Source organism: Coenobita brevimanus, chromosome 25 (genome assembly GCF_032717465.1).
Source record: "Coenobita brevimanus isolate Jiangsu-jjx chromosome 25, ASM3271746v2, whole genome shotgun sequence".
NCBI lineage: Eukaryota > Metazoa > Arthropoda > Malacostraca > Decapoda > Coenobitidae > Coenobita > Coenobita brevimanus.
In genome coordinates this window covers 16,999,519-17,027,097 of record NC_136978.1, presented here as the reverse complement: position 1 = coordinate 17,027,097, position 27,579 = coordinate 16,999,519, and the positions used below count along the sequence as shown (strand labels likewise).

The following is a 27,579-nucleotide window of genomic DNA, read 5'->3' as shown; positions in this document are numbered from 1 at the left end:
GTATACAAATTTATCACTACGAAGCTGCCTGACCAACGAGAATGCTGCCTTGTTGGAGCCGCCTAGTGTGGTGTATAATTCTGTAGGCCAGCGTACACACCCAGGGCAGGAGTCACGACCGCAGTTGTGATTTATTATTCGCAGGACGGACAAGGAAAGGAAGGTGCCAAATCTATCCCTGTGCTTAGTTCTTCCTGTAAATACAGATCTGAGTGAGGACAGGGAATCAGTCATAAATATGTTTCAGAAAGCCACACTTGGATTCCTAGCAGGTGAGGACGCGGCTGTACGTATTTGCTGGAGACGGCTAACCCATTTTCATAGTATTTTTACCACTAATGACTTGTTTTCCTTTGGAGACATCCCTCTTTATGAAGGCATAAATGAAGTGTGGATATCCCGCCCTTTCATTGTTTTAAAACTCCTACATTGACAAAAATCAGTGGGTAAAAGTGGAAATAAACTAGAAATGAAGTCACCATAATCAAAAGGTCAAGATGTTTTCTCCCTCCCTGGCCCAGTCCACACCACAACGGGTCACAGCAGGAGGGAAAGCAGCAACACCAACCAGTCAACAGAAATAAACCCAGAAATAAACGCGCTGTACAGATCTGCTGGGAATGGCAGGTTTGGGTGTCTTTTTTTCTCTCTCTGCCTCGCCCCACACACCACAGTGGGTAGCAGCGGGAAGTGAAACAAGTGCACAAGCCTAGAAGAGGAAATAAACACAATTGTAAACACAACTATACTGTCTCGTCGGGTGTTCTGTCCCCCTCTACCTCTCTTCACACGCCACATGACTCACAGCACGAGGTGGACTAGGAACATCGCCCCGTCCAGAGAAAGAGCACCAATGGGAACCACCCCGTCAAAAGATAACACCAAGCACGATCAACAACGTCCGTTTCTCGCCAGCTTAAAAGGCAATTTAGCATCTCCTCATTACTGTACTTTCACACGCGGCACGTTAGTATTCTCTTGCACCGTATGTTATCCAAATCATGTAGGCAGTAAAACGGTATAAATATCCTAGAAAAAAAAATCGATGAAGCCAAGTTAACGAAAATACTTACTCCGAAAACTTAACTTTACCAAACTTAACCTAATTTAACCTAACTTAGCCTTAACCTCAGCCTCAGCTTTAACTTTCATCCCTCCATTTTATATATTTTTTTTTCATTCACTTCTTTCCTTCTTGTTCATCATCATCATCATCATAATCATCATCTTCTTCTTCTTCGTCTTCTGCCTCTTCTTTTGCTTCTTCTTCCTCCGTGCTTTATCATATTTTTATTCTCTCGTTCCTCCTTCCTTGTGTTGTCTACTTATATCTCTCCCACTTTTCTCTCTTCCTTCACATTCTTCTCCTTCCCAGTCCTCGATGTTTTCCTTCCATTCGTCAATCTCTTCTCCTTCCCTCTCGTTTCTCCTTATCTCTTTCTTTCCTGTCCTTTTATTACTTTGCATTCAGTGTTATTTTTATTTTGTTCATTTCTCTCTCTCTCTCTCTCTCTTCCTTTTTCCCCTGACATTTACCTTTGTTTATCTTCCCTTGAATTTCGTTTCTCCATCGTATCTTTGTCTCGGCCACACCTACGCACCTCTTCATCTTCCCCTCCTCTTATGTCTCCAATCTTCTTCCTCTCCCTCTCTTCCTTTTTAATTTTCTCTTCTCCCTTCCTTCCTTCCAGTTCCCTCTCATGCATTTCTCCATCTTTTTCTTATTCTCTTCTCCTCCCTTCATTGCATACTTCTCCTTCCTCCCTTCCTCTTCTCTCCTTCCCCCTTTTTATCTTAACTCCTCACTCTTCTCCTTCCCTTTTCTCTCCCCCTCCTCTCTCTTGCATCCTCCCTTACCACCTTGTCCCCTAACACCTCTCCTCTCTTTCTTTTCCCTCCCTCTCTGTCTCCTCCATTTCCTTCCCCTTCTCTACCCACTCTTCCCTGCCCCCTGCCCTCTTTCCCTGCCCATCTCCCTCCCTTTCTTTCTTCCCTCTTCCTTTCCCTCCTTCTCTTCCCTCCAGTCCCTCATCTTCGCTTCTCCCTCCCTTCCATCTATTACCTCTTTACTTCCATCCGTCTCTTTTCTCATTCTTCACCTTCCTCTCTTGCCTCCTTCCTCGCCTTTACTCTTCACCTCGCTCCACTATTTTTTTCCCTCCTCTCTTCCCTCTCCTGCTTCGCTTTATTTTCTTTCTTCTCTTCACTTCCCTCCTTCCAATTTCTTTCTTATCCCTCCTTCTCTTGTCTTCTCCTTACCACTTTTCTCGTCTACCAACCCCCCTTCTCTTCCCCTTACCTCCTCATTTCTATTTTCTACTTTTTTCCGCCTTTCTTGTCTCTCCTTTGTTGCATACCCTCCTCGTCTTCTCTCCATTTTCCTGCCCTTCCCTTCCCCCTCCCTCTCCTCCATCTCTGTCCCTGTTTTTGTCTGTCTGTCTACCTGTCGACTGCCACCGTCCATTTCATCCCAGATTTTGTTTGCCACTGTACTCTCTCTCTCTCTCTCTCTCTCTCTCTCTCTCGTTATTTATGCTACATTTATGCCACTTTTTTCCCTGTCAATGACCCTCCTTATTTTGTCTTCTTATTGCTTTTCTACATTTAATCTTGTATATCCAGCCATCTGTCTTGCATTACCAATCTTCTGTTTTGTCTCCTATTGGTTTATTGGCCTTGAACGTCAGTAACGCTGATCCCCATTCTTTTGTATCTAGTTCCTGAATAAATCGAAGCTACAGAATGTGCCGTTTTGAGTATATCTATGTTTTTTATTAATAATATGACTACCGTTTTTGCATTAGTGTTTCAACTGCAGTCTAAATCTAGATGTGTAAATGAAAGACCTACATGGCATATTCTGTCACATATACTACGCTATTTACGATGTTTTCTAACAAATCATAGCCATTTAATGTGTGTCAGTGATGTTATGTGACCACCGTTACCACGTAAAATAACACTCACCTACTGGCATTATGATTCAGCTGCAGCACATAAAAAATTAAAAAATAAACAATATATATTGCTAATAGACAGCAAGAGACCATTAAGGCGGACAGTTAATTTCTGTTGTTTCAATCTTCCGCTAGTATACAACCCGCAATATTCGGTGTTACATCCAGGCTCCCTGTTATGCTGCTGGGTGAACAGGGGCTTGCCGGAAACTAATTCTGTCTAAGAGTCTGATCGGTCACAGAATCTTAACTTGGATTCACCACCTTCCCCCGTCTTCCCAACACACACACACACACACACACACACACACACACACACACACACACACACACACACAAAACCTTCTGTAAGTGCCATTACTCAAGTCACTTCCATCTAATTACATCATTTACTTTCATCCTCCGACTTTCACCTTTGACCTTACTGTTTGCCGGACTCACCATTTCGCCTTTAATTAGATGCATTCCCATATCACTTCACTTCATTAGATTTAAAGGTAATGAGAAAGCAAAATGGACTGAGAGTGTGCAGGGTGGAGGCAGAGATTGGTAGTGTGAATGAGTGGAAAGCATGTAATTTTTACGCAGCTGCACAAGAACACTGATTGAGAGAGAGAGAGAGAGAGAGAGAGAGAGAGAGGTGACGGAAGAGTGGATGGATGGATGGAAAGACAGATAAGACAGACAGGGAGGGGGCTGCGAATTGTGTTAGAGAATGAACAAGATTAAGAATTTGGTGAACTGATTAAATAAAGTAAATGTTACTATAATAAGTAATGAAAAACTGTAACCAAAGAAGAATACACTTATATTCTCTCTCTCTCTCTCTCTCTCTCTCTCTCTGATGAGTTTGGGTACATGACACTGAGCAATAGAAATAGTAATCAACAGACATATATAAAGTATATTTACTGACCTTGCTCCTTCGAATAACTTGTTCTAATGTTAGCTGGCATCTTGAATTTGCTCTCTCTCACCTGTCCTCTAATACGGGTCTCTCGTAAGCTGAACAAACCTGAGATGCGGTAACAAGAATAAAACAGAAAAGCTGCCACCTTACTGAAAAGATTCAGTCTCTTGACACCGACACCAGGCGACTCTCATATATTCATAGGCTTAGGAGGCTTTCTAGCATCCCTCTCCCAGTAACTTATTGTGCATATTGCGCATAAATTTTCTCATTTGTGTAATTTACATCATTATGATACTATTGAAACTGTCTCAGAAGTACAGAGCTGTTATTCACACAATGTGAAATGTGAGAAATGGCCATACATTCTGTGGCGCCACTCAGCACGCTACACCTGGCTGGGTTGCCACCTGCCTTGATCTGTAGTTCTCACTCAGGAACATGTCGGGACAAAAGGGGCCACAAAATCGACCAATATCTTTTAAAAAATAAGAAAACGATAATAAGCTACTTTCAACCCTGAGGCAAAAGTATGCTAAAAAGTAAAATGATCCCGAGTGGGCTAATACTGACATTGTATAGGTGCGGTCACCAGCTCTTTTATATCTCAAAATAATGTTAATCCCTTGAATCCGATGACGTATTTTCTAGTTTTATTCCTGCCATTTCCAGACGACTTTATTCACTTCGAGACACTTTTCGAACTATAAAGGTTAGACAATAGCCTTCATCAACTCCCTCACCACAAGAGGTCTTCCCGAAATTAATAAAATCGTCTGGAGGAAACAAGAGTGAATTGAACTATATCAGTGGAATAAAGTGGTCAGAACCCGATGAGATATTGCCAAACCAATCAGGTTGGAAAAGTTGAAATCTCACTTCCCAGACGTGAGACCACACACGTTCATACGGATTACCGACCGTTCCTGTATAATACATAAGTAATATTGCATCAATTCTTTCACTGTGGCGATGTCTTTTCATATACTTTTGCCAGTATCGGTATACTTTGTCTAGCCTTCGCGAGACGTTTTCAAACTGAAGAAGTTATTTATAGCTTTACTGAAACATTCCACAACCAGAGTTGAACCAAATCGGTGATTACTGTTGCCTGATGGTAGTTTGATTACAATGAAAAAGACATAATCACGGTAAATAAACCTTTCGCTCACTAGGTCGTCGTACTCTTTTATTCTGGCTAAAAAATGATGTATATATATATATATATATATATATATATATATATATATATATATATATATATATATATATATTCAACTTAGAGAAGGCTGTTGAAGTCAATGGGTTAATGAAGGCTTCATCTTAATCATGCAGTTCAGTAAGTCTAGCCTAAGCTAAATAAAACTGTCTGGATGCAGCTTGAGTTTAATGGAAATTACTCCCTCGGACTGAGTGGATTGACGTACGATATACAGGAATAACAGGTAAGGAAGCGGTGCCCCTAATTCGCGAATATACGGGCGTTGTTATTGTAGTGTTCACATAGCTGTATTGTGGTTGACATAGGTAACCCCATAACACCTCTTTCTTATCTATGTATTTTGCGTTTTACACCTCAATATGCTCTGTTTAGTTCTATTTGCTTAATGTCGACACAAACTGCATAAATGGCATACAGGGGGATATTAATGTGCCATGTGCAGGAACATACAGGTAAGAAAGTGGTGTTACAAGGCCTCATAAGCTCGCGAATATACATGACTTGGCATTGTGAGGTTGTATGCTGGTCGGTTAAGGAGGCTGTCTATCGTCTCGCCCTCGCCATTTAATTCGGCGTGTGTAAATATTTTCTAGCATGTTGTTTATGCGGTATATGTCGATATCAATAAGGCATGAATTACATGTAAAAGAATATTAAGACTAAATATACAAAATAAATCAGTAAGGAAGTATTAAGCTCTTAAATTTATGAGAATACATATGAGAAAGCCACAAAGCCTTCATCACGCTTCCCACCCCCATGTCTCTATTCTTACATCTCTTCCTATATTCTTTTCCTCCTACAATTCGGTATTCCTGTTCCCTCTATCTCGCGCCTTTAAAGTAATTTGTGAGGCTGGAAATAATAGGACAGGCTACGATGTGTCTGCAAATATCTGTGGGGAGGCCGGCAGCTGCGGGTGTTGACAAGAGAAGTTGTAATTTCACCCGCTAGATGGCAGGCGCAGGTGTTGACATGAGTTGTAATTTCAGCCGCTAGATGGCAGGCGCATACCAGCTGACATAAATCTGCCTCGTTGAACGTATTAAGCAAGGTTCTTACTGCTTCACAGCTGAGGCGTCTTTTATGTCTTCTTTTTGCGATGTCCAGACGACCTCATTGAGCTTAGGGGATACATTTAGAACTTGGTGGATTAAATACAGTCTTCATTAATCCTGCTAGGCAACTGGTGGCGGGATTGGTAGAACGCCCTAGTTGGAGACTCGGTGCTCACCGTGGCCTTGGTGCTGTAGTTGGACTTTGGAGTCCAAGGGGTGGCCAGAGGTTTTACAATTTATGTAGAATGTAGACGCCATTTGGGACGTAGGTCGGTTTCCTACCCTAAAGTGCTGTGGACTAATGATAGCCTAGCCTCGGGTCCCTACGCCCGGAAGCGAGAAAAAGATAATTTGACTTTTCATTCCACTAATGCTGCTGATAAATAGGAAATAGGTTTTTCTGAAGTCTCACTCTGATTATTTCTTGTTAATGATATTCTTGCTAACGGCAAACGATCACATTCAACTTAGGAGGCTTTCCCGGCTGGAAGGGTTATCTTTCTTTCCCCTGACCTTAGTATGATCAGATGGTGGAAAAAAAAAAAAAAAAAAAAAAAGGGTCAATAAATGACGTCGTAAAGTAAGAGCAAGTAGCAGAAACAAAAAATAAAGGCGTTATCATAGTGAAAAGATCAGTAAGTGAAAAACCTATGACTGCGCAGTGGGTGTTTACAGCAAAAGATCAGCTATTAGGTGTAATGGTTTTTTACTGCTTGTTCAATTTTCATTTTTCTCTCTCTCTCTCTCTCTCTCTGCAAAAATGAATAGGACCAGCCACTGCATTGTTTGAAGAATACGCTGCATTGTCTGAAGAATATATTTTCATGTACCGACTCATTGTTAATCTTATATTATTCAACAGTTTAATCAATTATTTTTATTGGAGAGAGTGAGTGAGAGAGAGAGAGAGGGGGGGGGGGCGCTGAAGCATATAAAACCCGGCTCATGGATACTTCGCTGTTGTATATATTTTTGTTTGACGAGAATGGTAGAATGGAAAAATGCGCTTAAATTACTCCAGTGTTTTGAGGTAGAGCTTATGCCGCTCCAAAACGCACATTTCTCCTCGTTTAAATGGTGATCTTGTTTCATTTATTTCCTCACATTCTATCCCTTCACAAAGGATATGAAAAGAGTATCCTGTTTCACTGTCGTGCGTATATATTCCATCGCCGTAGCTTTTTACAGTGTTATTGAAGTTTCATATAACCTCGTCTCTAATGTCGTTTTTTATATACATCATGCTTGGCACCACCGGATGATTTTAGCCAGATATGAAAAAACTTAAGACTGCATAAAACACCCCTGGTGGGAAAATTTTCTCAATCCAATTACTGTAATGACGTATTTTTCGTTTCATTAGGGCCATATTCAAACGCTGTTATTAATCTGAAGAAAGGCTGTTCCGAACTCAGGTTAGATATAGCCCTCATTAACACCTTCACTTAATTCAGTCCAGTTCTAAAGGTCTTTTATAATTTGAATATACTCGTTTGGATATTGGAAGAATATTTTATACAACAGATCGTCTTACTGGAGATGTTAACTACAAGGTTTCACTAAGCTTTGTGAAACCTCCTGTCTTACAATGATAATACATCCGTATGACTGTGGTAGTATTAGTAATAATATCGCCTGGTGGTATACAGCAGTAGCAACAACACAGTTCGTCTGATGACTGGTAAAAATAAATACAAATTATGTTATCATGGTCAAGGCTTTTAAAGTAAATTAGGTACCTTATATAGAGCACACAGAATGCGAGAGTACTGGTGAAGCACGTTCGCCAATTAATCACTTGGTTGCGGAAACTGAATTTAAAGTATTATATCCGGCTCACGTAAAATGATTAAACTTTAGATAAGCCAGTCGCTGCAGAAAGATTAGACAGTATCTCGATTATTTTTTGAATAATATAAATAAAATATTTTCTTTATAATCATATTCCACTTTACAACGGACAATTAGATATAAGCAACACAAAGCAACCAACCGTAGCTCGACGATGTCACTGCATTCATCCTGCAGCCAGACAGATTTATTTATGGCAGTATCTAAGCCCTCCATGAAGCTCGAAGAGCATCTCTAACTAACAAAATCGTCTGGCTGTTGAGAAGTAATAAAAAGGGCGTCTTTGTAGTCTTAAGATTAAGATAATGTATTCTTTAGTTTTCTTACTCATATCAAAAGCTTCATAATGGACTGAGAAAATAAGATTAATTTACTCCACTAAAGATATTAACTCCACAAAACTGCCACTTTCTTCTAACTTCCTTTATTCCGAGTTTATTATAAGCACTATTTCTTTTTCCTTCATTGAGAGATTACAGTATTCTTTATTTAACTCGGCTTCCTTCTTTTTTCCGGATTAATTCTGTATACTAGCTTCTCGAACACTATTAATATCGTGGCAGTTTGTTCAGTTTATTCCACTAAAGAGAGCACCTCCAGTCCATTGCTTCTATTTTCCTTCCTTATGTATTCACGGTTTAAGGTGAATATTAATTTTCTCCAGCATTCTGGCAAACGTGACTGTTTATTTCCGATGACGAAATCTAGGTCTTTGGGCGGCTGACCCAGAATAAGAGTATTTCGTCTGTTCGCCAGCCGTATGTCTGTTCGTTGGCACTTTACAGGCCACAGTTATGCTCCATCTTTATCTCTTTTTTATCGCTACTTCAACAGTCACTGCTCCTCCTGTCTGCTTGCATCCTTCCACCTCTACGACGGGCGCGTAGCACCCGTCTAGCAACAAACTCTCATCCCTTTTCTGTCCAACTCCCTAATGCTAGAGTTAACCGCTACTCCCAGTCCTTCATTTATGCAACAGGCCAACTCTGAAACTGTCTCCCTCTCTCTGTATTTCCTACTTCCTCTGATCTCCAGTCTTTCAAAAGCAGTGTGTCCAGGCATCTCGAAATGAACGGATAATCAAATGTTTTCAGATATGCTAGGGCAAGATCAATCAAGAAGTTTTTCAGCAAGGAAACGATGATATGTTTAGCTCCACTCGAGAATCTCTGCATAGTGAAATGATAACATACTACACATATGCAATAAAAGAACATCCACGTGAAGACTACAAGGAATTTCTGGAGCTGTATCTAATATTTCTGGGCAGTATACAGATTTTGTGCCCCTGGTGCCATACACCATGCTCGCTGGATGATGAAAGCAAATATATGCTTTGAAAATATTGCACCTTAGATTTCAGTTTAAGCTCACTGTTCGTGAATTAAAAGGCTTACTGAAAGTTGGACTGTTTGTCTCTGTGATGTATGCTAGATTCTGGCATGAAGATCCAATCTCACAAAGGACCCCTTTCAATGATCTAAAGTTGATTAACATGCTTCGGTCATATTCTAATGTCAGTATTAGAGCAAAGACATTGAAAGCAATCAAGCGACATCTCTGGTATTTGTCTTAACACCTAGTACCAATGGCTCTGTTTGACAACTCTGTAAACAATGAAACAAAGGCTGCAATGGTTGCAAACTTAGACAACGCCAAAACCAGACTGTGCACATGGCATCCCAGCCACAAAATTTGACACTAGTCATCCAGCAGAAGCATACATTACATGCAAGTCAAGGAAACTCTTTAACCTGGTAACAATAGAAAGTGAAGAGTTAGAATTTCTATACAATGACCCTGCAACCTATCTAGCACATGACACTTATCTTGCCATACAGACGAAAATCTGTGGAGTAAAAGTAGTGAATAATTGCGCAGAAAGAGGCATTGGTCTCTCTCAGTCTTACAACAATACACTGACATAATATGAAGACCAGAAGCAGTTTCTGTTACAAACAGTCAGAATTCATAGGCAAATATACCCATCTTGTAATGAATCAGCAGTTTTGCCACAATAAAGTATTTACACCTTTCGGTGAACTTAACTTAAACTCTTAAAGTTAATTATATAATAAGTAAAAGATATACAGTATGTGCATAACTAGAAATTAATATGTAGCATGTTATACCGTCATTACAGAACGCTCAGGTATAATGAACTCAATCATTTATACATTTCTGTTTTATACGAGAGGAAGGAGTATTTGCAAGGAGAGTGGAAAGGTTACATGAGGATGAGAAAAAGGCAGAGTATAAGAGAGAAGTGGAGGAACGATTGGGCAAATACAAAATTGGAGCAGATGGGGGACGTGGAAGGTGTGTGAAGGATATTTACAGAAGAAATATGTGCAGCATGTGATGTGGTGTGTGGGAGGAAGAGAAGACGGAGGGGGGTTCAAGGAACAGCGTGGTGGACTGAAGAGGTGAGACAGACTGTGGCACAGAAGAAAGCATACAACGAATGGATGAGAAATAGGGGCGTGGAAGAAGTTGAGAGGCGGAAGAGAGAGTTATATGTAGAAAGAAAGAGGGAGGTGAAAAGATTAGTAAGAGAGAGTAAGAAGAGAGTGGATAAGGAATTTGAATGTAAAGTGGAGGGACTGTAAGAAAATGTTCTGGAAAGAGGTGAAAAGAGTAAGACAGGGTGGAAGTGAGGTTAACAGGGGAGTGAAAGATAAATATGGTAGATTACTAGTGGAGAAGGGAGAAAGAGTGAGCAGATGGAGAGAACACTTTAAGGAATTGTTGAACATACAGCATGGAAGCAATGCGAGTATAAGTGGCTGGGGAATGGCTGGGAGGAGGGAGATGAGAAGACAGGAAGAAATCAGTAGGATAGAAGTTGTGGAAGCAATGAAGAGTGTTAAATTGGGGAAAGCCCCAGGAATTGATGGAGTGTGTGGTGAAATGCTGAAGCATGGGGGAGAGATACTAGTAGAATGGATGTGGAAGATGTGCAGATTGGCCTGGGAGGAAGGTAGAGTCCCGGAGGATTGGAAGTCAGGTATAATTATTCCCTTGTACAATGGAAAAGGGGAAAAAGAAGAGTGTGGTAATCATAGGGGCATTTGTCTTCTTAGTATAATAGGAAATGTGTATGGTAGGATACTTATTGAGAGAGTTAGAGAAAGAACAGAGGAATTAGTTGGAGAAGAACAGGGAGGCTTTAGGAAGGGAAGAGGTTGTGTAGATCAGATATTCATTCTTAGATCTTTAGTGGAAAAGTTTCTAGAGAAGGGAAAGAAGTTGTATGCGGCTTTCATGGATTTGGAGAAAGCATATGACAGGGTGGATAGACAAGGATTGTGGAAAGTATTAAGAATATATGGAGTAGATGGAAAGTTGTTGAATGCTGTGAAGAGTATGTATGATGGTGCTAAGGCTGCAGTGCATGTGGATGGTGAACTAAGTGAATTTTTCTCTTTGGAGGTTGGGTTGAAACAGGGATGTGTCATGTCTCCATGATTGTTCAATCTGTTCATGGATGGGGTAATAAAAGAGGTACAAGGTAGGGTAGTGGATGTTGGAGTGGCCCTGGTGAGAGAGGATAGTGTTTGGAAACTCCCTGTACTGTTGTTTGCATATGATACTGTGTTGTTGAGTGAAGATGAAGGGGAGCTGCAAGGCTTGGTGGATGAGTTTGGGAGAGTGTGCAAGAAACGGAATCTAAAGGTGAATGTAGGGAAGAGTAAAGTGATGGTCTTTGAGAGAGGTGAAGTCAGTGAATGTACAGCGAGGTTGGAAGGTGAGGAATTGGAAAATGTGAGTACGTTTAAGTACTTGGGTAGTCTGATGAGTAAGGATGGAGGTCTGGAGGGTGAAGTGCTTGAAAGGGTGCAGCAGGGAAGTAAGGTTGCTGGTTCTTTGAAAGCAGTGATAAGAAACAGGGAAGTGAGCATGGAAGTGAAAAAGTTACATGACAGTATTGTGATACTAACTCTAACGTATGGAAGTGAAGCTTGGACGTTGTTGGAGGGACACAAGTCAAGAGTGAGAGCAGTGGAAATGAATTATTTAAGAGAAGCCTGTTGAGTCACATGGAGAGACAGGCTGACGAATGAGGATATAAAGAAGCGTTGTGGTGTGGATGTGGATGTGATAGGAAGTGTTATGAGGAACACACTGATGTGGTTTGGCCATGTGGAGAGGATGGAGGGTGAAAGACTGACGAAGAGAATGTATGTGAGTGAGGTGGAGGGGGGAAGAAGGAGGGGCAGGCCGAGGATGAGATGGAGGGATGGGGTGGAGAGGTATATGAGAGAGTGGGGTGTGAGTTGGGAGCAGGGGAGTGAAATGGCGGGGGACAGGACGACGTGGAGGCGATTTGTTTGTAGCCACCCCAAACGGGATTGAGGCGTCTGGCAATAGATAGATGTTTTATACAGAGTTGAAAGTTGTTAATAATTTGTTAATTATGAACTCGCATTCATACATTTTTGTTTTATGCTGTTAAAAGTTGTTAATAAAACATTCAACACATTTGATTTAAACAGTGTCAGGAGTTATTCGAATTTTATTCACTTTCAGTCAAATATCCCCCAAAGCCTTCATTTTGTACGACCTCTAAATATTGTTCAAATCCGATGAAATTTTTACCAGAAACATGCACCTATCAGAAGGACCAGGGGCAGCCTTGTGGAGCAGCAAAAATCTAAAGTGTATTATGTGGACCACCCTAATATATATATATATATATATATATATATATATATATATATATATATATATATATATATATATAGATAGATAGATATATGTAGCCAGTCTGCTGGGGGAACCCCTCTGTTGTCAAAAGTGTGTCACACCCAACCAGCCAACAACTGACACCCATCCCCAAGTCCTGTCTCGAGCGCCCTGTTTTTTTTTTTTTTTTTTTTTTTTTTTTCCCCGAGAGAGAGAGAGAAAGAGAGAGGAGGGGGGAGGGGAGGCTTTTACTGGATATGGAGGGAACTTTTAAACTTCGCTGTGCTGGGCCACCCGTGGGGTCTGCTGGTCATAACACAGCCTAAGAGGTGCTCACTATGAAGTGTCTGGAATCGGCGGTTTTGGATGCACAGCCAATTTATAAGCCACAGAAGGTCCTACAGGTTCGTAAGCGAGATTCGAATGTGTTCATAGCATGAAAAGTGATCACACAGACTACCAGTGGGAGCAAAACCCGAATCAGTACACAGCAAAGACTCAGCTGCTCACGACAAGGATTTCGCATGCTTCGTCTTCGGCAGCCTAGCGTGGCTACAGAACACGCAGTTACCATTTACATTTTCAGGCTGTTTAGTTCATTTTGTATATTTTCTAGATATTCGTCGTGTGTTCGTGGCTTCTCTCCAGTTTAGTGTGGGTATTGTTAGTTTCATCCCTAATACTCATTACTGCTGGGTTTGCTACACCCTTACTCCGTTCACCTGAGGGTACAATGAAAACTTAATCTACAAGTTCTTAAAGTCTCCCTCAGTTGAATAAAATCGTTTCGATTGGGAGAGGAAAAATGACGTCACCAGACTGAAGGACTGAAGCTACGCCATTTCTATCCCAGATTTTTTCTGGGTATATTCTTAGTTGACTCAGGGGCCACTCCAGACAAACCGAGTAAGACTAATTTATTCTATTCTCACTTTATACTATTTATCGTACATTCAGATTAATTTGTTTCACTCGGACCATTCTGTGTTTATTCCAAGAATATTCTAATTCCAGGTCAGCACTTTTTTTACTCAGTTCTTTCCTTACTTCCAATTTATCCTGAATTCGACTTTATTATTTACTCTAAACTTCATCTTATTCCGAAATCTTTAGTTTGTGCAAAGCTTGAGTATATTCTGATTTTACTTAGCTTATTCCTTCAAGATTTTTTTCAGCTCATTTATGTTTTATGATTTACATCGGTCATTCTCACATTACTCCAAGTTTATTCCAAGCATGAATAAGTTCTGACTGTACTTGGTGTAGCAAAATTCCGCCACGGTGTGGGAGGGACTTGTGTGGTGTGGCACTCGGCCGGCTGAAAAATGTGCTGTGTTGTTTGGGGTGAGAGTGAGGGTAAGAAAAGAAGAGGATGGGTGAAAAGAAAGGAAGGGGGGGGGGGTGAGGAGTGAATGAGAGGTAGCAGAAATAATAAGAAGGGTTGGAGAAGAGTGAGAAAGGACGAGGGAAAGTGGTGGGATGAGTGATGTAAAGGGTTGACAAGGGATGGGTGATGGAGTGAAATTGGGTGAAGGTGAGGTGAAAGTGGGTGAGAGGAAGATAAACAGAGGTGAAAAGGGAGAAGAAGAAAAGGTGGATGAAGAATGAGAGGAAATTATTAGTCACAGATTTATTGTGAATGCAGGAAGACAGGTAAGACTGAGAGGGGAAAGGGAACGGGAAGGGGGCTTGGGAGAGGAGATGAGGTGAAGGAAGGTAGGTGAGGGATGAGTGAGAGAGGACAGGATGAGAGGGAATAGGAAAAGAATGAGACAATGGTGGATACTATGAATAAATGAGAAACAAAATATGGTTTACAAGAGAGAGAGAAAATGGAGGAGAGATGGTAGGAGATATGAGGTTTGGAAAGGCAAAGAAGAGCTGGGAAGGAAGTAATGGTAGGAAAAAAATAATCTGAGGGGTAACCGAGGTGAGGGAGAGGGAATGAATGAGTGGAAAGGATAGGGAAAAGCTTGGAAGGAGGACTGAAGGAAGAAAAGCTGATAGAAGGGAATGAGTGAGCTGGGATGAGGAAAGATGGGAAGGAATGAGAGGGCTGGGAGAAGAGTTGACGGAAAGGGAGGGAAGGAGTGAGTGATTGAGTGGAGAAGGAAGAAAGTGTAAATAATAAAGACGAGATAAAAAGCGAACACCCTAGTCGTAAAGGGGTCGGTTAAATTTATATAAAACCGTTCCAATAAATAGAGTTCCTCCTGAGCTATGAAATCGTCTGGAGAGAGTAAGAATTGCGTATAAAATAGTGTAGCAGTTGCAGAGAATATAAACAGTAGCCTCAAGCTGAAGGGGTTCAAAATCAGTGAGAAGAGAACTGTTTTAGAATGACGATTTGAGAGCCAGAATTGTGGCGTCGTAAAATTAATGGTGCCTCTGGAAAACTGTCTTGCCGATGTGGCGTGAAAATGAGGGAGAATCACTTGGAACGGTGGCAAACGGGCATCTGTTTATCAATGAAATTGTTGCAAATGAGAAACTGTTTAAAATGGAAAGAGACAAATGGAGAATTGTTTTTCGTAGAATTTGATGTAAATGGAGTACTATTTATCAGAGAACTTTGTGGTAAATAGAGAACTGTTTATCATAGAAAGAGTGGTAAATGGAAAAGCTGTGATGACCTTCTACAGTTTACCTTCGTCTTTCACACCCTCCTTCCGATTACACATTTTCTGTATTCTGACTACCAAAGAGATGATTTTATGCAACTTAGAAAGAAATTTCATAACTGAACGAGGTAGTGACTGATGCATCTAAGCATTTCAGTTTGAAAGTCTCTCCTAAGTTAGTCAAACTGCTTGGTGGTAACAAGTTTAAGACTAGTGAGAAAATAAAGCACTTGATGCAAGAAGCGACAGCTTATTTCTTGTCACTGGTATTCTTCTGTTTGGAGACTGCATTAAAAACATCATTCCGGATCCCCATATGGAACTATTTCAAATGCCCATCTCACAGGTTGTATTACCCTGCCCTCCCCCTCCACTCGTCACCATCATTGTCTACCCCCCCCCCCTTTCCTTCTCCCCTCCAACCTCAGTCGAACTTTTAACTCATTCAGTTCGATAATGTACCTTTCATTTTATTCTTGCTGTCCTCAGACTTTTTTTTTTTTTTTTTAAATCTATGGGGAAACTGTCTGATCTTCAAGTTGCATAACAGCGTTAGGAGAGAGAAGGAATGAAATAAAACTGCGTCATCAGAGTGAAGATACTGACCGAACACTCGTCATATAACAGCCACCTTCACCAGGTGGGCGGTGGTAGGCGGTGGCGACCATCATCCACTCACTTCATGTAGTGCTGCCTACATCTTCCTTCATGTTTTTCATTCTGTTTCTGTGTCTGCCCTTCTCTCTTCATATTCGTCCCTCTCCTTTCTGTCACTTTTTATTACTCTTCTTTCCACTTCAGGTGGCTCTACACTGAGTGACAGGACTAAAGTTATTCTTCTGCCCAGGAAACCATGTACAATGCAGGGTGGTAATCATATATCCAGATAATAGGGTGATGTGGAGTCTGCAATGGAGCCCCTGCTAACTGGGTGGAGAAAGGCAAATGCGGCATCCATCCAGGAGCTAAACCTCCACACTTTTCCCCGTGCCTCACAGTTGCGGGGCTCTGTAACTGCAAGGGAACATCGGTCCACTGCACGTGAGGACCTTGCACAGGAGGTTACCTGCCTGGGGTTGGTGAGTCTGCTCGGCCAGACAGACTGAGTTTGATCAACAATAGTAACAAAGTGGGTTCAGCCCACCTTACCCCACCATCCAACACTATCCCAGTTCATCCCACACATCTCTTTCCATGAAACCCACAACAATTCTACTCCCCATATCGACCTTTAAAGAGGTATCCGCTCTCACCCTCAAAATGCCTCCCCTCATACAACGTCCATATTCACAGGATGTAGTTGTCCTGCCTTGTCCCACCGCCCATCACCATCACAGTCCACCTTCCACCACCCCACACACTTTTTCTGCCCACACTACCCACATATTACTCCACCCCCCTCTCCTCTCCCGACTTGCACCTTACCAGCCTACCTCCAACATCCATCTCCAAGGCATATACATCCCTCAGTGTGCCCTAATACCCACCGCCATCCTAGTCCATCCTATCCACACTTGTCCGTCTGTCCTACCCATTTATGTTCTGATGCGTATTATATCAACAGCTATTTCGATTACCAGCCTACCTACAACTCTCATAATTATTACAAGGCGTACTTCCCCCATCGAGTGCCACCACCCACCATGATTCCAGTCACTTATCTTTACCTACATCATCGAACCTTGAAAGACATGAGTATCTCAGTAACCTTTACACCTATTTGGCGGATTTATGGTACATGCATCCATATACATGACCCGCAACGATACGCATTGCCATAAATCCGTCTGATGGACCCTAAAAGAATCTAAAAAGATCTGAAAAGCATGAAGTGTCATATCTCAGAAATCATACACTGATATAAGAATCTAAAAAGACCTGGAAAGCCTGAAGTGTCATATCACAGAAATCATACACTGATAGGGTTCTGCCACACGCCTTCACAACTATAACCTACAGTAAATCCATCTACCTGTATGCTGACCTAAATCTACCTGAAGGACCTGAAGTGACATGCAAGGACCTAAACTGGTTAAAGTTGTCCTGAAATACATACATTGCGTTGCTCAGAACATGGCGGAAATGAATTACAATAACTAGAATGAACCTAAGCAGTCCTGAATACATGACTGGACCTGATGATGGGTCCGAGAGGCTATGAAGGCCCTCAATGATCTAAATGGGCTCGGATGGATCTGAAGTAGCATGACTCCACCCGACTAAACCCTCAGTGGATACAACGGGCCTGAATGCACATCAATGACCTGTGTGACCCTAATTCGACATGAAGGGAATAATCTAGATAAAAATGAACCCAAACTTCCCTGGTATGACCTGACTTTGCTAAAATGAATGCGGTAGGCCTGACCACACCTCAAGCGGCACAGATGAACCTTGATCGACCTTGTCAGTCCTGACAGGGCCTAGTTGGTCCGTAATGATCTTGTATTGATCTGACGAGTCGGGGTGGATGTGAATGACCATGATGAACCGAAACTGAACGGGATGGAATGAATCGGACCTGACTGGCCTTCAACGACCTAGTTAGACCTGAGTGGATCTAACTAGATATGGACTGTCCTAAACTGACCTGAAATTACCTAACTACGCATAGAAGGATGTTATGGGCCCAACTAGGCCTTAAGTGGCAAAGATAAACTTGAATGAAGCTAAATGGCCTTAAATGGCCCTGGACAGACCTTAAAAGACCTTCACTGATCTTACCTCAATTTGATGGACTTGGATAATTGTAGACCTGAGTGAATTTAACTAATCCGAATGGCTCTGAACTCCATTTAACAGAGCCAGACTGACCTGCATGGATCATATAAACCCGAGTGGCCCCCAAACTGACCATCAATGGGTGAAAGCTAACCCCGCTCAACGAAAAATGACCTTGGCTGCTCTGACTGGATCTGAACCTGGCATTAAAAAAACAAGTCCCAGAGAGACTATATTCCACAGCCAAGAAAAAGAAAATTATGAATCACATACTTTATGGTGGTAGTGCAACGAAGTCAATTATATAGAGCAAAGTTGGGACTCACTGTATACGACTTCCTGTGCCTGTAATCCTGTCTGTTAAAGTAAAGGAGATATTGAGGATTTAAAATGTCAAAAATAGAAAATTGGTAATAAGTCGCCCACCTTGGATCTTCTCAAAATTTCGAAAAGACGGGCATCAACCGCCTGTCCGGCCCTACAATCATACAAAACATGAGAAATTTCCAACAAATGGTTTCTGAGATACAGCGTGGAACGGACGTACGGATGGACGAACATGACCAAACCTAAAATTCCACATAGTGAGAAACAAAGTGGAATAATAAAAAAAAAATGATAGCAGTACTTTAAGTGGTCTGCTTGTATCATCATCATCATCGTCATAATTATAATCCGGAGCTCTTTTCTCACCTAATTTGTTCCCAGTTAGTGCATGCTGGGAATACCATACACCATAACGACTACTGTTCATATCAGGACGGTTATACTGGTACGACGCAGGTACTCGATCGACAAACGAGCTTGTTCTAGTTCACTTTTGCATTTACTAGAATATTATTCAGCTTAGAGTATTTAGCAGTGAAGGAATGAATGACAGCTATACCTACGCCAACCCCTCTAGTTAGAAAGTATCGTTTGAGCTAAATAAAATCGTTTGGAGATACGAACATAAAAAAGATGTCATAGTAAAGAATAAGCTAGTCAACACCGTATCTAATCCTTCTAGTTCTAAAAGCTTTATAGCCGAAAAAAAATAGCCTGGAGACATTAGTATGAACAGAAACTGGGGCATCATCGTACTGAAAGGGTTGATAATACCGGATTGCAGAGCACAGTACCCAAGATATATCAATATCTCGTGTTGCTCTGTGTGTGTGTGTGTGTGTGTGTGTGTGTGTGTGGTTCTTCCCCGTGATGCCTACCGTAGCGTGCCATTAGCCTTGTTACTCCCTCCCATATTTTTTCCAGGCTTTTCAGAGACCGTATTTATAAACTTTTTCAAGCTTTAAGTATGCATAATATTGTTTTTTATATCTCTGCCTTCATTCATACACTATCAAATACTTCACCGCCAAAATAAGAGTGAATATTAAGGGGGAAAAAAAAAACGGTATATTATCGGAGAAAAATCTTAACTATCATGGAGTCTTGTTTAACCTGTATGTTTGTTGACGCTAAGGCTCCTAAGACTCACTCCAAGATCAATACACTCGTCTGGGGTTAGTTACAATACAGTGTTAGAGTTGTTCCGACCATGACAGGGTTAATGGTACTACATTTCTTTCACCTTAAGTTGGCCCACAGTTTCGTCCTTTTGCAGCTTATTTTACGTACCTCAGCGCAGAAAAAGCCAATACTGTGGCTTCACGTCCTTTCCATAACATCTCTTCATGACTAGCCTTATATTCTGGTGATAATCTTTTGCTATAAGTCAATATTCAAGAGGCAGGGATGGTAAGTTTAGGCCAAATTGGAGTAAAAAGAGTATAGTATTAGCACTCCCAAGCTCGTATAGTCACTAAGCTGAATGAAATCGTCTGGGGGCAGCTGATATTTAATGCAAGAGATGCTGTGACAATGAGACGATTACCAAGTTACTCTCTCAACCCAGTGATGTATTTTCAAAGTTTATTCTCGCTACTTATTTTTGCTGGACGATTTTATTCAACTAATATAAGACGGTTTGAAGTAGAGGGGTTGGATATAGCCTTCACTGACTTCTGTACAAGAAATCTCACCTGAAGCAAATGAAACTCACTGGAAGTAGTAAGAACAAACCTAAATATCACCTGACAGGACTGACGGGGTGATATTCTTTATAATTCTTCCCCAGGTCGTTGCTGATAGTTGTCACAGGGTTTTTAAAATAAATGCAATATTAAAGGATAATTCTCAATAATACTGAACAGCAGGAACAAGAATTGTCTTGCTAAATCAAGCAATGATTTCTTTATGCCGGCTAGCTTCGCCGATTCTCTCAGAAGGAGAATTTATAAACTTTCTCAACAGTACACAGCAGAGACCAATTACTCACAATTGCTGTTTATTAGTACTGTTAGCCTCTGGAGAAAGTTACTTCACCCCTGACAATAAATAACTAATACTATTAATAATATCAGGTTCATGCGGATGCGTTAACTCCTAGAAGGCACAACGGATTTTAAGCTCAATACAAGACTGGCCTAAGTACCAGTTATGAATAGCAAAGCGTTTATGCAAGCTAGGAGCTATAAGGGAAATAAGCTTAATTATGGAGAAATGAAACACGAGTTTACATTACATTAAGCTCAAAGAAAAAGAACTGTTAAATTTATTAATTACAAAGGAACAAATTCAACGTTACATCTCAAAGTGAATTCAAAATAAAGATCGCACTCACTCACTCACTCAAAAGCTAAATTCTTACACCTAGGAAAACAACATGCGGCGCAGCCGGCCGGCATGTGAGGAGACAGCACACTTAACTCTTAAACCTAGGAAAATACGAAATGGAAATACTGGTCAATGTAGCGTATCACCAAGGAAGGGTGGGAGCCTGGAGAACTGTAGTCTAGTGGAATCTGGGTGCTAGAAGACCTCTCTCACTCAATACTGGAGCACAGAACCACACTCCGTCGCGACAGACAAAAGACTGATTCAAATACGACGTATGGGGTAATGCACAGGCCAGCGGAAGAAGGCGTGGCCAACGGTTGAGGCAAGCAAGGGCGAACAATAAAGAAACAATAATATCGCTCAGTACAGCACTTAATGACGTGCATTAGATCGGTCACTTTTGAAACAGTGACGAATGTTTTGAAAAAATTATACCACCGAAATGGAGAGAGAAACGGTTAACTGAACGATACACAGTGAGTTTTCCACTAATAGTTTGTGGTTTCTCACAAAAGGAAAATGTCGCGAATTTGATTCGTGACAATAGTAACTCCCAGATCCTTTTCACCTCATATAGTCAACCAAAAGGTGTTGAGGTTCCAGGGATAAGGAGCTTTGAAATTCCCTAATGTATCTCCTATTTTTATATATACAGTATAATAACATTCTGAGCCCCGGCAAGTTGAGTTTTCAAATTTCCTGTTGTGTGTCCTATTTCTACACCGTACTGAATCACCTCAGCGCGAAGACGAATTCTTGTAGTATATTCTTGCTGTTCCCGGACGACTTAATCCAACATAAAAGAGACCTTGGTGGTGAAAATGCTAAGGAAGGCCCTGTCACAGCCATCTAGTTCAGACAGATTCTTCTAAGCTGAATATAATGGCCTGGAGAAAGCAACAATAAAATTAATAATAACGTACGTCCTTTGTCTTCTGATAAAAATGTTTATTGAGAAGACTTGGGTCCATAGTCTTGTCGGTTATGGAAGCACCCTACCGTCTCTTCCTAAGCGATTTATACTCTTAATTATACCTTTCTGTCCACTTCTGTTACATAAATCCTTCCAATATCGCCGTCCTTCGCATAAATAGCGTACAAAACGATATCAACTAGCCATATTCAAAAAATATATCGCTAAGGATGATGTGTTAGTCTTTATGCCTTAAGAGAGTGCAAGTAGAGGCGACCTACTGCATCTTAGCAGTAAATACCACTTCCTTGTCCTGGTACAATCATTCCCTTTGAACAACACACGACACTGTAAATATAAGAGCCCGTATTCTCGTCGGGTAAGGAAGCTCCCTAGCACCTCTTCCTTAACGATTTATTTTCCAAACTAATATCCCCTGGTTTGCTTCCTACTCTTTTGTCTCCTCAATATCGACATAGAGTGCATGAAACACACACAAGAATATAATAACAGAGCAAAATAAAAATAAATCGGTATGGAAGAGGTGTTAGTAAGCTTTCTAGGAGGCTTCGTAGCACCTCTTCCTTAGCGATTTAGGTGTTAACCTTAACATTCTCCTGCATGTTATTTTTCCGTCGCAGTACTACCGACAAAACTTGCATAAATAACATACCGGTACTCGTGGATACTGATGTGGATACTGATGTGCAGCATTAACTGCACAGGGGAAGTTGTTACGAATTCTCCAAAGCCATTTCAAACACTGTACGAGCCCAACCTGATCACTCTTTTCCAGTCACATTAAAGACAGTGGAGTAGATACTTCGTTTGGTGACTACGTTTGCTAGTGGCGTATCACACACGAGAGAGAGAGAGAGAGAGAGAGAGATAAATACCAAATACCAGCGTTATATATAGAGAGCGAAGGAATTATCTTGGAAATAGTGTGTGAGGAGTCCTGGTGGTGAATAAATTATACCAGTTAATTAATGTCCCAAGGGCTGCCTCTCTCTCTCTCTCTCTCATTTTACCCCTTGAGGACCTCATTAATTTTCAACCATTATGATAAAAAACTGCTTCTAGCACACTTTAAAAATTAATTATGAACTCTCTCAACGTCAGCATAACTCTAGTACTATATCCCAGCTAATACCATGAGATTTTATTCAGCTGAGTGTATCACAGGACCGTCAGAAAGAAGGTTGTGATAGGAAAGAGGAATGGTGTTTTATATGTTTTCTGCTAAGGACAGAGTCGACTCCGTAAAATTATAAGAAATTAAAACAACTGGGCGATAGTTTAAGGGCTGGGAACGGTCAGCTTTCTTAGAGACAAGCTGAATGAGAGCAATTTCCAGCAAGAAAGGAAGGTGTACAAGCTGACAGACAAAGGCAATAAAATTAAGTTAGGCAGGACGTTAGTACGTAAATATAGTTCATGAGAGGAACATGACGGACCCCATCAGGCCCGAACGCCTTATTATTACTGAGGCCAGTGAGGGTTTAAAGCACATATCCTTGAAGAAATATTAATGTCAGGCATGAAAACTGCATTAACACTCTCAGTCTCCCAGGGTTTACTCAGCCTAATAAAATGATGTGGCGTTCGCGGGAAAAGAGGAGAAGTATGTAATAGGAGAATTTTTCGCTAAGAAAGAGGTGTCACATCGCCTACATCAAACCATGTTACGGCACAGCGCTCATGATCTGTTTTCTCCGATATGTCAACTGTTTTGAGGTAACACTAACTCATTTCAGTCATGATTTTCTGTTTATCGAGTTGCATGACGGCTAAGTTGACGCAAATTTCACTATCATTTTTCCATCATCTGAAATGAGAGACGTTCTTTAGGAGGGGCTTCAGTCTCTGTCGTAATTTTCTGTCAATCTAATTACATAATTGTTTAGGCGAGACACATTTCACCGTCATTTTCTGCTTCTGCGTCAGATGAAACGTTTTTAAGGGAAAATTATAAAGCTCTGTTATGATATTCCATTGTTCAAGCTGCATGATAGATATTCTTATACGAGTCAGATTTCACATCATTTTCTGTTTCCCGACACGTAAATCTTTTAGGCGATACTTAAATACTTCAATTGCGATTTTCCGTTTATCCAGTTGCAATGTCTTTGAGAATGGCAAAATTAATCCCTCTTCTCATTTTGTTTCCTCAAGTAGCGAAACGATTTTAGCCAATATTTAGCTGTTTCAGTTACACTTACGATATTCTAGTTGCCAATTTACATGGCATTTAAAAAATATATATATATATTAAAAAGTGCGATATTATTTTCTGTTTCCACGACATGGGAAATGTTTATGTATGCGACATAAATATTTATCGCTTTCAACTTCTCGCCTATGAACATGTAGTTATTATAAATAACTTGCATAACGATGTTACCAGAGAAATCCCTCCTCATCATTCTTACCTGCTCTGATATACATAATGTTTTAGCTGAAATTCTGAAATATCAGCTACGGTATCATTTTGTGTCTAGCGAGCTGCACGATATGTTTACGTGATTTTATTAGCATGCAGTTATCATTTTTATAGCTTATCGGGTAGCATAATGTCAGTACGTGAGACAGAATTCTGAATCAACATTTAGAACTTTTCTTTACCACTTTCTTTTTATCGACAAGGTCACAGGGCAAGGGCATAGCAAAAATTTGTATATGATGTAGACTAAACTTTGTAGCAGGGTTCAAGTAAAAACAAGAATAGAGAGATTCGACTTTGAAAACAGTCAAAGATCAAGATCATTGCGCAGAGTCAACTCAAACACTTCTGATCTGATTTGAATCAAGCGTGGTGGAAGGATTAACGGTTAAACAAGAATGACTCTGTTCGATTCAGAGAGTAATCTGTTCACGGTCAGGGTCATAGGACAAAGTCAGTATTCTATACTTAGAATAGTCCTCCTCCTTGTCCTTAATACTGAATTCCTTCGCTCTTCCATTACCTTAACCTTTCCACCAAGTTTGGTATAGTTGGATATAACTGTAAGTTGACCTAAGTGGGCCAAATTTGACCTAGCCCTATGCTCTTTACCTCTGGCGTGTTGTTTTCGAAAACAGTATTTGCATCCACAGAATATCCCTGAACCCTAGTACTACTCGTAAGTTTGGTTAAAATCGGATAAAACCATTGTGACAGTATTTTGCTCTCTCTCTCTCTCTCTCTCTCTCTCTCTCTCTCTCTCTCACACACACATCGACCAAATCATAACAACCTCACTTGGAATTATTTCGGGCGTAAAATTGCCCTCTCTAACGGCCATACCACGTTGAGTACACCGTTTCCCGTCCGATCAGCGAAGTTAAGCAACGTTGGGTCTGGTTAGTACTTGGATGGGTGACCGCCTGGGAACACCAGATGCTGGTGGCATAACGTTCTCCCTACGTGTCAAGTAGGGTTGGTGAAGGATTATTGCCCCTCCCTGTAAAACAATTAACTCTAAGCCCTTGGCCACCCCGTTTGGGATACATGGCGTCTGGCAATGATGATGATAATATAGATTATTATTTTAAAAGGAAGCGAGGAAGACCGAGATAGATCCACTCCCAGCTCCACATTGGCTGGCCGAGGTTCAAGCTACTTTCCAAACTTGCCTACTTTTTCATCCCTACGTGTCAAGTGGGGTTGGTGGAGGATTAGTGCCCCTCCCTGTAAAACAATTAACTCTAAGCCCTTGGTCACCCCGTTTGGGATACATGGCGTCTGGCAATGAATGAATGAATGAAAAAATTGCCCTCATGCTGAAGATCTAGGAAATGGTTTACCAGAAGGAAAGGGATGAGAGAGGCCTTTCTTAAATTGAAAATAATTGGTTAGAGGTAGCACGAACAAAAAACATCCTTGTGCTGAAGGGGTTAACAAGTCCTTCCCTGCCACGGTGAATGATGCGCACTTGAGTGAGTCCTGGAGGGATTACCGAGCAGACATAATCCACTTCCACTCATTTGAATATATACTCATCACACACACACACACACACACACACACACACACACACACACACACACACATTACCACATCTCGCAACATGCAGGTTGGGTTATTGCTCCTCATCTTAACAGAGAGAGAGAGAGAGAGAGAGAGAGCTAATCTGCATATTCATCACCCCCTCAGTTCTCACAATATGTAGGTTGTTGCTGCTCATCTTATTAACCTGAGAGAAAGAGAGAGAGAGAGAGAGAGAGAGAGAGAGAGAGAGAGATTTCATCTGCATATTCTACACACACACACACACACACACACACACACACACACACACACACACACACACACACACACACACACTTCTCTCACATTGTTGCTGCCACTTCACTAATCAGCCCAGAAGCACTTCCACGCGACAGACAGACAGGCAGACAGAGAGTATTACAGTCCTTTGATGCTGGCCACCGTCCTTATCTACGCCGAGTCATGTGCTGTCACCGTCTATTGCTACATCAGGAGCCTCTGGTTGACTGACCGTTACCACAAGCATCTACCAGCCCTCTTGAACTGGTGTCAGTACCACCGGAAATTAATACATTTATGAGAGCAGAAATATGTTCTGTTATATTATGTCCTGGCAAGACTGAACCATGTTAAGGTTCACGCAGTTATTTATACAGGTGTTTTAACTCACAAATATAGCCGCTTCAATAAAATTTCCATGTGCCTTGCTCGCTCGACATTCCAAAAGACTTACATATCTATGCCATTGCGTGAAGTACTGGGTGAGGGTGGGTCACTTCTCTAGCGTCAGAAAGTAGTGTTTCTCGGCCACTCAGATCAATTGGACACACTCTGGGCCACTTGATAGTTTTGGGCTACAAGTGCGCTGAAAATATCAACATTAATCATTTTCATAGTATCACCCTAAATCGTGTTTAAAATGGAAAGACCGTATGAAAATAGCTTCGACATGCATCAAATACTTGCTGAAGAATGTTATGCTTCGATTTATCCGTAATTATGGCCTAGCAGGGTACCCGGTGTTTCCCGGGTAAAACCGTATGATCGTGCATAACGGCACTGCCTGGGACCCTGGATTACCACTCTCCCTGTGAATGAGGACCCCCAGGGTCCCATTTTACCCACTGAACCTATGTCCTTGTTGAGCCAATTTTCCCAGGGGATATATTCCCCATGGACCTATTCCTACCATGGGTCTCTTTTCCCTTTATACACCCAGCCATCAACCCTCCCACCCATCCTGCCCACTGCAAAGTCCACCCACCCATCCGAGCTAGTGTAGCTAGTAATGATATGGTTATAGAAGTAAAATAAATCCAAAGCAATTGGCTTCCACCATGCTGAGTTGAAATAAAAATAGTGGATTCCAAGTGCCAAATATCAAAGACCATATGGCACTAATTCAAAGGAAAGATATATGACAAGTAGTGGAACAGAAATGAGGAAGGAGATGTATACAGTAAATGTTCTTGGCACAGAAATGGTCTTGGCACAGAAGTGGTCTCGGCACAGAAGTGATCTTGGCACAGAAGTGGTCTTTGCACAGAAGTGATCTTGGCACAGAAGTGGTCTTAGCAAAGAAGTGGTCTTGGCACAGAAGCGGTCTCGGCACAGAAGTGGTCTTGGCACAGAAGTGGTCTTGATACAGGAGTGGTCTTTGCACAGAAGTGGTCTTGGCACCGAAGTGATTTTGGCGTAGTGATTTTGGCATAGAAATGGTCTTGGTATAGAGGTGGTTCTGCTGTTGAAGTGGTTTTGATGTTGAAGTGGTTTTGATGTTGAAGTGGTCTTGGCACAGAAGTGGTCTCGGTGATGGAATGGTTTAGGCATTGAAGTGGTCTTGACGATGAAGGGGTTTGGCGATGAAGCGGTTTGGCGATGAAGTGGCTTGGTGATGAAATAGCTTGGAGACGAAGTGGTTTGACTGGTCAGTTAACTGAAAGGTATGGCCCAGGAAGGGAGAAAAAGGGTCATCGTCAATGGGAGGTTCGTAAGTTCATACCATGGAACCA

At 41.3% G+C, this 27,579-nt stretch overlaps 1 non-coding gene across 1 annotated transcript; it reads left to right on the top strand.

Annotated features, from left to right (window-relative positions):
• Positions 1 to 24,869: 24,869 nt before the first annotated feature.
• On the top strand, positions 24,870 to 24,988 carry LOC145393938 (5S ribosomal RNA). The gene has a single exon (XR_013896289.1). It is a non-coding gene; the product is annotated as a 5S ribosomal RNA (ribosomal RNA).
• Positions 24,989 to 27,579: the final 2,591 nt, after the last annotated feature.